At 30.6% G+C, this 12,398-nt stretch overlaps 1 long non-coding RNA gene across 1 annotated transcript; it reads right to left on the bottom strand.

The window, feature by feature from the left end:
- Window positions 1-3,777: 3,777 nt before the first annotated feature.
- On the bottom strand, window positions 3,778-6,062 carry LOC143258060 (uncharacterized). Its single transcript, XR_013032124.1, has 2 exons — window positions 5,955-6,062; window positions 3,778-4,050 (listed from the first exon to the last, which is right to left on the bottom strand). It is a non-coding gene; the product is annotated as an uncharacterized LOC143258060 (long non-coding RNA).
- Window positions 6,063-12,398: the final 6,336 nt, after the last annotated feature.

The following is a 12,398-nucleotide window of genomic DNA, read 5'->3' as shown; positions in this document are numbered from 1 at the left end:
TTTTTCTCTTTCTGCTAAATTCAGTCGTAAGAATCTTCTCACAGTTGGTTCATCATCAACTGTTATCGGTTCAATCGTGATGTTGGATGTAGAAAACGTATGATCATTGATGTTTGAAGAAGCCATGGAAATGGTACACTTTTGGAGAATTCTTCTGATAAATATTTCCTCTTTGATCCTGTTTAGAATGAAGAAAATAAAGTTCACATGTAAAAACACAAGTGACGAAACCTTAAATGTGTGTTATGAGGTTGTCTGTCCTATTTGTTATCCACATAGAAAAAAAGAGAAAAATCACATTAGACTGTCTGTTGTATTAAATGCGAATGTTTGACCCACGGATTTTATCATTATAAGTCTCTTAACCTACTGCTGTGACACTGGATAGCTTAGACGAACTTTTATTCCAGCCTTAGAAACATACTTGTTATCACTAGATGCACCTCCGCAGGGTTTACAATATTGTCCCGTGTCGAGAGTAAATAAAACTAAACTTAAGAGTACCAAATATTTTTATTTCTGTATTTTGGATTTTATTCAGTTGGTACCTCAGATTCTCATCGTTTTGGAAACGATAACCCCTTAAATAATAAGATAGAAGAAACTACAATAAGCGATGTTTAACAGTTAATAAAATAGTGAAATTCAGCCAACTTGATTTTATTGTACACAATATATTAGGTTTTGAGCTGCTTTGTTTTTCAAAAGTTATTTATTTCACTTCCTTTCGTATCTAGTAAATAACGTATTTCTAACAAATTATACCCTATTTTTAAATCTCGTGCAGTGTTTGTTCTTCATAGTGTTTATAGACGTCCTTGTAAACAAAGTGGGTGTATAATGTGATAATGTTCTCTATCGTTAGTTTTTTAGATGAGATAAAACTTCTTTAACATAACAAATTTTCACTGATTCTCACACTTATTAAACAGTGTTTTAGTCGGAGAAGTGATCTAATAAACAGACCTTCCTTGTTTTTGTTTAAAAGAAAGAAGAAATGAAATATACTTGTATAAAAATATTAAAGACTTGAATAATGAAATCTATATTTAGCGACATGTGATATGAAAATCAGATAAAAATGAAAAGTAAAAACACATAAGAAATCAGATCTAAGTCCGAAATACCCTGACCTCTTTCTGAAAGACAACATTCTTGCAAGAAAATGTCAGATTACAAAGAGGACAAATTACTTCCAGGATACAAAGGTCATATTTGTAACTGTTGATATGGAGCATGTTACAAGGTTAAATCAATCTCCTTAACTGACAGCGCTAAGACAATGAGGCTGTCAAGTCTCGAATTATTCCGTAACAATAAAAATACAAGATAATTTCCTTCATGAATAAGATTTAACAAATGTGATGATAGAAACAGAAAACTTAAAGAAGGAAATCACTGAAAAATAATTTCTAAGTAAAAAGAAATACACAGTTTTCATAATTTGTTTGTTTCTAATTAAGTACCAAGCAACACAATATCCAGCCTGTACTCTGTCTACCACGGGTATTGAAAGCCGGTTTCTAGCATTTGAAGACCCTAGACGTTCCGCTGAGTCGCTACGGGGCATTTAAATATTAAACTCGTTTATAAACTAATCTTGGATTCAGTTACAGGCTTCTTTTAAATTTTGTCACAGCAACTGTATCCGTGTAACATATTTTGTTTTAATAAATATTCTTATTTTGTACATTTGTTAAAACGGTTTATCGATTCATTTCTGGTTCTCAAATATTGAACTATGAATTGTTCTCACTAATGACATCATAAAGCAACAGTTTAAATTAGCCTACGTTCTGTCTACATAAAGTGCATGTTATAGCAAATTAAATAATTAACAAATGAAACATAAATATCACCTATAGAACAAAGGTGAGTTAAAGTTGATAAACCTGAATAGAAATAGAAGGATATTCTGGGTCTCTGACGCGATTCAACTATTTTTATTCTTTACTTATTTTCGTTTTGTACATGTGAGCGAACCATCTGTTCCAGAAACATACTTAAATTTTAAAATTATTATTGACCCTGGATTGTCTGTATATAACGTTTGTTTGTTCATTCAGGTTTGTGTTGAGCCTGAATGTTAAAACAAATACACAACATAGGCTAGAAAAAATATCTCTCAAAACAACTCGGATTTATCAGTGCATTCAAAGCCGTCTCGGTCGATAATGAATAGGTTATTACTGCAATAAGAACAGTCTTTGTGGGTAATAATTGGGTTATTATTGGAATTAGAGCTGACTTTATGGGTTATGATTAAGCTATTACTGTAGTCAGAGTTGTCTTGATGAATGATTCCTGGTCTTCATAAACATCTTGTTACACGCAGAAAGCAAGATAAAACCCTAAAATTCCTTTCATTTTATGATATGCATCATTACACGTATCACATATCAGTACAATAACGAATTTACTCGTTAGGAATGTAATACTAGTAACATCTTATATGTGAAGTGCCGGTAGATTCTATCAATTGTTTTTTAAAGAACGTTAACACACATAGCAGTGGCAATCGTGTTAGTATGGATAACATAAGTAGTGTTGCAATCAACTTAATACAGGATCGGTTCACCAAGTACACAAGTAACTTAGAAACATGTCTTATCCTACTCAAGTGCTATAGTGCTCTGTGACCCCTCTGTTTGCCCCCCCCCCGCTTGTACAGCGGTATGTCTCCGGATTTACAACGCTAAAATCAGCGGTTCGATTCCCCTCGGTGGGCTGAGCAGATAGCCCGATGTGGCTTTGCTATAAGAAAAACAGACACACACACCTCTCTGTTTGTTTTAATTTATAAACGTCAGTAGAGTTCAGTATATGAATGGAGACTTGGGGAACTTGATCTCAGGTTACAAATATATAGTCACTTTGGACATGCGTTTGATTAACTGACAAGACGCTAACAATTGTAATTGTTTTCTTTTTTCGATATTTAAGAATATTATTAGTAGATCTGAACTTGTTGTGTGATTACATACACGAAGACCTAAATACGTTGAGTGGAACTAACAGACAGCAGCGTAGTTTACAACATTCCACGTGATGGATGGCATGTACTTTATAGAGCTGAAACTGACAGACGATGTGTAACATTAGTGTACTTTCATGTACCAATTCATTTTTTCAAAATTCAATATCTGGTGTACATATGTATATATATATATATATATATATTACTTGGTGTACATATGTATATATATATATATATATATATTACTTGGTGTACATATGTATATATATATATTACTTGGTGTACATATGTGTATATATATATATATATTACTTGGTGTACATATGTATATATATATATATTATTTGGTGTACATATGTACATATATATATATTACTTGGTGTACATATGTACATATATATATATATATATTACTTGGTGTACATATGTACATATATATATATATATTACTTGGTGTACGTATGTATATATATATATATATTACTTGGTGTACATATGTAGAGATGTATATATATATATATATTATTTGGTGCACATATGTATATATGTAGATATATATATATATTCGTTTTTCAATTTCTACTTTTGTATTTCTCATGTTTATTTACATAGTTGTATATATTGTATATTTATTTGCTGTTGTTTTTTTGCTGTATTGTTCCATATCATTGTTATACATTTTTGTATATATTTTGAGGTTTGTTTTTCTTTTTGTTCTCCTATCATGTATAATAAATTCTAAAGTGGGAAAGTGCTATCTTCAAAAGATAAGTTTTATCTTACTTACCACCAGACGTAAGTACCTTATTTTCCTTATTTTTTATTTTATTTATTTACTTATTTTTCATCTTTTTGATGTTCTTATTTTAACTTGGGGAAGCAGTCATCTTCCTACAACTGTCTGTAGGCAGTGAAGGGTGATATAGATGTGGGACGTTGTGGGCTTGACCACCTACATTTCGCTCTCCTAATTTCTAATCTTCTCATGTGAGACTAGCGAATTGGAGGTTAAGACTGATAGACGGTGTATGCCCACAGCAATATTGGTCCTTTTCGGCAGTCACCTACAAAACCTAGGACACATTTTATAATCCCACGTTATACCTTGTACCATAGAATTCTTTAAAAAAATTATATACATGTATTTTGTTTCATTTTAAAGCGTTTTGTTTATGGCTTAAAAATTATGGTTATAATATATATATATATATAAATATATGTATATATATATATAAATATATGTAAACCAGATAACACGCACATCGATACTATTTTAAATATATATATTACACTATGTTATATTCAATCAAAAGGATTTTTTTTGTTTTACTCATAATCAGCTGCTATCCCTTAATGGTAACACTGGATGTTGAAAGTGGATGATCAGTATATTATATTTTGTTAGAAGTTATTAAAGGTGTAATTAATATATCTTTGGTTTTTCTTAAAACAATGAAAATAAAATGGACCAATTGAAAGACAAGTGAAGAAACCTTAAATATTTTATTTTTTGTTGCAGATTATCAAAGTTTTATCGAACTGAAAACATGACTAAATGTAGTCATTAAAACATTCATAACTATTGTTAGAAGTTATATCAATATTTGAAAAACTTATTAATGTCCTCTACGTTAGAAAATGCAATAAAATGTTGATAGACAAGCCTAATATTTTATTACTTGTATTTCATCTGTCTATATACATATATGTAATATTCATAAACCACAAAATTCTGTGTATCTATGTGTTTGTACATCCGTTATGTGTTAACTCTTAAGTCGCTGGGCCAATTGGAAAACAAGTCAATTTTTCCATTTCATGATCTTATTTGGTAAGAGATGTTAGTGTAGGGTGATTGAGACATTTATTCGTCAACTTTTAAATGTTCGATTTTCTATTAGAGAACTAAGTTTGGTAATTTGAATAATGAAGTTAATAAAAACGTTTTAACAGAAAACATTTTATTTTTAATATAACCTGTGAAAAATATTTAAAATATTGTAATCAGTATTGTTCTCCGAGACGTATTACAGCTAAAAGTTCCTTAGCTGTTTTTACAAAATTTTATGTTTAGGATTTTAGACTTAAAACATATATTTTAAAAAAGGATTTTTAAGATAAACCTGCTAGCTATGTGGGTTTTGAATGAATTCTTTTTGTCAGTATACAACAGACAGAACTTACTACGTGAATTTATAAAAGTAAATGTAATATGAAAGTGATGAATAGACACAAGAGTTATACATGTGTCTCACTTACAAAGTAGTGGACATAGTATTAGCAGAAATATCATATTTCCCTGAATATTACATTGCACATGTTTAATTGTTTAATTCTCAAGTCGTCATATGTGAATATATTACCTTCAGTGGTAATGAACATGGGAAGTAACTGACTGTATACCTACAATACATCAGTAGCAATTATACCATGAACACTACAAAAGTTGGCTGTTTTTTGTGATTAGAAATAAAAAAAAATATTTTAAAACCAATTAGACAATTATGAAGAATTTGGAATTACTCAGTAAATTAATGTGGTCATATCAGATTTGAGATTATAGTATAGTAGTACTGCTAGTAAAGATTATATCTCAGTAACTTCTTTTATCCCCAAATAAATAACAAATAAACAAACAAAATACAACATATCAGATATCAGTTGTTTATACCGGAGATACTAAACAGAGTAACTATCCAGGCTATTTGATAACACTTACGTTCACCCACTAATAAACACAAACTATTCACAAATAAACATAAACCTTAAGGCTTTATACATGTAATAAATATGCCCAATAAAAATATATGAGAACCATTAATTTCTGATAAAACGCTTCCATGTCGTTGGATTTAATCACAAGTACAAAATAAAGTCGTATTGTTATATATTACTGTTGTTACTGGTATTGTATTGATGTTAAACTACACCAGTTTAGTCCCTATCTATAGATCTAGCTATCTTCATAGGTACTCACCTGCATGTTTGTAATAAACTTTACAAATATTTGTCTACTGATTGAATGATTAAACGCACTCGTATTTTCTCAAGTTTCGTAAGGTTCTGTTTAGGTTTCTAAGTAAGGTCTCATGTAGTGGTTTGTTTTTCAGTAATATACAACTGTAAAGGTAATTTTCACATAACTTCCTTACCAATGAGGAAAGACATAGTTTACTCAAAGACTTAGGTTAAATGATGATGTAATATGTTCATTCTTGTTACTTGATTTTGTTCGTTAAACCAGTTTTTAAGGGATTTGACTTGTTTGCTTCAAAGTGATACTGTTAATCTCAGGATACAAAATCGCGTACATTAATATAAGTACCATAGAAGGTGTGGTATTTTCATTATCTTTGAAGCCATATTGAATTATCATATAAAATAGCGACATGTTCGTGTAAGTACTAAATAAGTAGGAATCGATACTTAACTATTCTATAAGACTGTCATCTAACGCTTTGTTTAGAAACCAACTAAAATTAAGAATGAATAAAAACACGGATATAAATGGAATGCAGTTTGTGGGGTTTACGTTCCTAACACTGAAGTTTATTTTTGAATTTCGTGCAAAGCTAAACGAGATCTATCTGCGATGAACGTCTCTAAGTTAGCAGTATAGGACTACAGGAAAGGCAGCTGGTCATCACCACCCACTGCCAACTCTTGGCCTAGTCTTATACTAGTTGGATTTACCATTACATTATAACGCCCCAAAGTTTAAAATGAGAGCTAGTTTGGTGCGACGGTAAAACAAAAGTAAATAAACGCGATGCATCACCACCCACCGCCCACTCTTGGACTATCTTTTACCAATGAATGTGACCATCTTGTTTTAGCAATACCCTCTGGATCGCTTGTTTAAAATCACAATTATGAAATGATAAGAGAGACAAGAAATATTTATTGTCAGAATAGAGGAAGACATGCCTGGTGTCTTCCTGTTGAATTGGTATTGAATACGATGTTTCGAAATTTTTATTGAAACTTAAATATACCTAGAAAATGTTGCCTTGACGAACATCATCTTACTCAACGAAATCAGTTATGTCTGCTTGATATTAACTGGTAAAGCATGAGACTAAGCAAAGATGGAGTTCATAAGCTATTTCTCAGAACCCAGGTATGAATTCATTTGTGGTTAAGTACATACCTTTTAAAGCTTGCCTTTTTTCCTGTGAGGTATTTGGAGGAAAACTCATGAACTAGAACAATGACTCCTTCCTTCCTTCGCCACTATTAAGGTACAACCACTGTGGTCATTGTTGTATGAAGAACAGGAGTAACAGTTAGAATTAACTCAAAACCACAGAGTATAGATGATAATGCCTTTTCTTTCTTGATAACGCCAACAATATTAATATTGCCAGGTTTACTAACAGTATTTGACGGTAGTTATTAAAGCAGATAAATAAATTGGTACTTCGCATACTTACTCTGTTATTAGAGAAATTATGTCATTGCATTGTTTATTGTACGTCAATTAAGTCCTTAATTTCTCTATTTTGCTCTGACTTGACTTGTAGTAAATTTGAAATCAAGTTTAGAACTAAATAGGTCTACTTTCTTATCCATTTAGTTTAAAATGACGTCTCCCCCAATTCTACTTTACTTATCACAGTTAAAATAATTTGTGTTCACAGGTTGAATATGCATGGTTTATTCACTCGTGCCCCCCGCTAGTATAGCGGTATGTCTCCGGATTTACAACGCTAAAATAAGGGGTTCGATTCCCCTCCTTGGGCTGAGCAGATAGTCTTTGTGGCTTTGCTAAAAGAAAAACACACGCACACATTGTTCACTCGTAATAAAATAACAGTAAAGTGTTTCGATATTCTAACTACTAAAACATAAGCGTGGTTACTCTGTGACACCGATGGCATGCAGAGCATAATTTAGCATAGATAAGTGTCTGAGTTAAAAATGGAGTTGTTTACTTTTATAGGATACAAGCATTTAAATCATCTCATTTGATCATACAAATGATTCAGACATATCATTGTACCAACTAAAGTAATTATCTTGGTATCTTGATTTTTCCAAAACAATCACATATTTCTAGTAAGAGAGATTGAAGGTAAAGTGGTTGCAACAATTATGTTCCAAAGAGACAAAATTATTCCGTATTTGAACAGAGTGTACATAAAGAAAAATATACGTTGTTTTGGAATACGGCCCGCGCGTGCGACTCGTAATCCGAGGGTCGCGGGTTTGAATCCTGGTCGCACCAAACATGCTCGCCCTTTCAGCCGTGGGGGCGTTATAATTGTGACGGTCAATCCCACTATTCGTTGGTAAAAGAGTAGCCCAAGAGTTGGCGGTGGGTGGTGATGACTAGCTGCCTTCTCTCTAACCTTACACTGCTAAATTAGGGACGGCTAGCACAGATAGCCCTCGAGTAGCTTTGTGCGAAATTGCAAAACAAACAAACAAAATCTTACACTAAAAAAATACATAGACCTAAAATACTATTGGCTCACAGATGCATTAAATATGGATTGTTCGCTGTGCAGGCTCCTGCAAGAAAACATCATCGGCGAAATATTTAATGACCTTTAACTTGAACACTTACTGAGAATTAGCTCAAGTTGAATCAGAACAATAAAAGAAATAATAAAGAAGTAAATTTAGTTTAAATTTTAAAAAAACAAACACATTTTTATCTCAAGTGAAATTGGATTTTAAGTAATAGGTGATAGCAAAGATGTTTTCAGTTTACTTATTACAATTAATTATTAGTTACGATGCTATCTCAAATACATATTTGCTGTTTTGCGAATATATGTTGAATTTGAAAGTAGTTTATTAAAGAAACATACCAAAAGATGGGTTATATTCAAAAATCTGGTTATTTTATAAAATAGGTTGATATTAGGTTAAAAATTTTGAACTCAACTCTTGCATATTATGTTTCGTTTCCTCCTTGCCTGATATTGACACGAGAAATTTTAATAACAGTCAAAAATTTTAAGAAAATAAGTAGATAAGATGAACATACTGAACTATTTAAGATGAAAATCAAAGCTCTTAAGTACTTGGATAACGGGTGTCTGAGATTAACAATAAAATGAGAAAACCTATAATTAAAGGTTATTTGATTTTAACTGAAGACGGGCTGTAAAAAATGTATTTAATATAATATCTTTTTTGTAATTAAAAACATTAAAAACATAGTTTATTAAAACTCATTTATATTTCTCATATTTCAAAAACAAAACTCATTAATTTATGTTACACACTCCTGCTTCACGTATTTTTCATTTTAACTGAAATAAACAAATATTCAGTTAGAGTGCTGTATTTTATTCAGTTGAAGTGTTAGATTTTGTGGGTCAACGAACACTAATGTTTCCAATTAGCATACTTTAAAGCTTAAAATATAGATTATTGTTTAACTAAGAATTAATATGAAAGATATTAAGTTAAGTGGTAGCAACAGTTATAATCCAGAGAGAAAAAATATTCCGTACTTGACCAACATGTATGTGAAGAAAAATCTACATGGTTTTCGAATAGAGAATTTAGTTATTACAAAATGTCTTTAGCTTGCTAGAAAGACGGCGACGGAAATTGTCTTTTTTTCAGTTGTTAAACCAAATGCAATTAAAATTTTACTTACTTCACGGCTTCAAAGTTCGGGAACAAAAAAAAAAACATTTGCAGAAACGTGTTTCTTTAAGTTCTTGTTTAATGAAATGACAATAAGTGTTTAGAAACACAAAATTACTGTGTTTATATACAAAAGTTTATCTGATACATATCAACTTTTAATGTCTATTATATTACTTTCGTGACAGAATAACAAAATAAATCAACAGCATTATTGTATTTTTTTTATTATATTTGATTGAATATGCTGTATAGTTAGTTATTAGTTTGTCCTCAGACATACCCCAATGACCCCCAAAATTTAAAACATAACTTCTCATCTGACCTTTTTCCTCGAGTAAAAACAATATCTTTAAGGGTCAGTTGCATTCCTTCATTTTTTGCTCCATTGGTCAACATAAAACTGTTTTGTTTCAGATGTTACGAGTGAGAGGAACAGCCAAAAAATTCTTGCTTTATTTTAATAAATTTATCAATATATTTGCTAAAGACATCGATCAATTTTATAAGGAAATGATAAATCTTAAAAGTGCTTATTATTTAGTATCCACATTCAGCTACTTTCTTTACTTCTTCTGTGACCGAGATACAGATGAAAGATCTTCGGTCATCGATGTGATCACGTTGAGGCTGTGTTCTGAATTTCACACGTGATTTACATGATGGAAATGTCAGTTTACCATTAAATCTAAATGGTAACAGGGAATAACAAAATTTCCTGAAGCTATAATTTTACATTTAATAAATCTGAAATAATCATTTAAAAAAGAAATATATTGTAGTTGTTATTGTTGGATATCCAACAGGATATTCACAATATTGTTTAGTCTATGGGTATATAGATGTGAAACCTACATACTTGATTTTCCATTCTGCTAGAAATAAAGTACCTAAGGCTATAATATACCAAGGTATATGTTCGAACATATAAAAAATTCGTTGTAAATTTTGATTTTGTATTAGTTTTTTCTGTAGGTCCGTCAAAATGAAACACCGAATACCTTTGTATTTCTCTGATACCTTTATTTAGACTGAGAGTCGGTTGTCAAAAGAGTGTTACTTAACCTGTAGAAACTAGTATCGTAGTAGTGGTAACACATACATTAGTATAACGTCAAAAGACATCAGTGACAGCAAAACTAACGAGTTAACTTTTATCGTTTAATACAAAAACTTAAACAACTTTAACTTAAAAATATACGTGAGATATGACTTGTTCCTCTTACTACAGTAAACATTACTAAATATAGCAAACAACAGAAGTGTAACAAGGATAATATACACTACCTTCTATGAAAGCTAATTTAATATTCATAATCCATACATATCTCAGTTGTGTTGTTTATAAATACAAGAGGTTATTATACACTAAGAGTAATTTTATCTCCAAGATAAAATTTATCGAAATGTATTCTAAATACGGCTGGTATATCTATTAAAGCTTCAATTAAAATAAAACAAAGTTTTAATATCCATACCAGCCAACTTTAGAATTGATTTATTGTTCAAGAGGTTTCTTGTCATCATGAAAAGTTGTCCAAAGCTCAAGATGGACGTCACTGATGTTTCTTAACGTGTCGAAATAACAATGTATATAATTTTGTGTGTTTGAAGCGATACATGTATGTTTTCTATATCAAAAAAAGAAATTCTAGCATAGAATTAGAAAATATTTTCCTGTTGAATTATCATATGTTGTAAATATACATTTAGCTTTTCTACACTATGTAAAGTGTAAGAACATTAGTTCTGACACAAAACATTTGTTAAAGTTAATGTATAATGGATGTACACTTTGTTTTAGTTTCAAAATATACTCTGTAATGATAGACAGTAAACCTATATGTATGTGATAGTTTACCAGTCTTTAATTACATATCTTGAAGTTAATACAATAGGGGAAGGAGTATATAAATGTCAGGCCAGGTAATTTAAATTCAAATGAATGAAAAGTTTTTTTGTAATTTCTAAAATAAATGAACTTTGATTACTTGTCACTTATGTTTCATTTACGTTAACCAATAATCTACTCGAACAATATATCCAGAAGATATTATTTTATTGAGATTAAGGTCGGTATCTTAGAAGTTTTGTTAGATGTTTCAGTTAGCTTGTTAAATATGTGATTTTCTATATGTATAATAACTATTTTATATCGTGTTACGAGGAAACATGAGTTTACCATATGAAATAGAGGTTTGTTACAAACTAATATTCGTGGTGGGTGATTTAACTACAAAGTTCTAAGCCAGACAAATTTTATAAACTAAAAGTTTTTGTAAATAGTTTTATGGTGTATTTAGAAGTTTTCTTAACAAATGTTTTATTATATGTTGTACGTTAGATTGAGATTTTATTTATCTCTCCAAGAGACAGTATCTTAGTCTAGGATGAGAAGTGAGTTTCATATAAGAAGATCACAAAACTATGGTTTGTAACTGGTGATTTTATCATTTGGTGAAGTGTAAACTTCTCTTTATTCGTGTTACGGTAACAATTGCCAAATCCACGTGAGGAAGAATAATTATTTGATACAGTCGAAGGCAAATTACTTCACTTATAAATAGATATTCTTTTACGATTATGATTTTTGACGAATGTTTGGTATTGTTGTGAATTTTCTAGATGACTAATAATGTGATAAAACAAGAAAATACAGCAGGTATTAGACAAGCCCAAGGGAAACCTTATCTTCAAGAGTTATACGTCAGTAACCACGTGTAGACGACGTCAGAGTAGATCAGTGTCAAAGTTTTATTGTAGCGTTCTTGATGAAACAACGCTTTGAATTTTATTCTTATTTAGTGATTTTTTC

This window comes from Tachypleus tridentatus, chromosome 7, assembly GCF_004210375.1.
Source record: "Tachypleus tridentatus isolate NWPU-2018 chromosome 7, ASM421037v1, whole genome shotgun sequence".
Lineage (NCBI taxonomy): Eukaryota > Metazoa > Arthropoda > Merostomata > Xiphosura > Limulidae > Tachypleus > Tachypleus tridentatus.
This window is presented reverse-complemented; position numbering and strand designations above follow the sequence as displayed.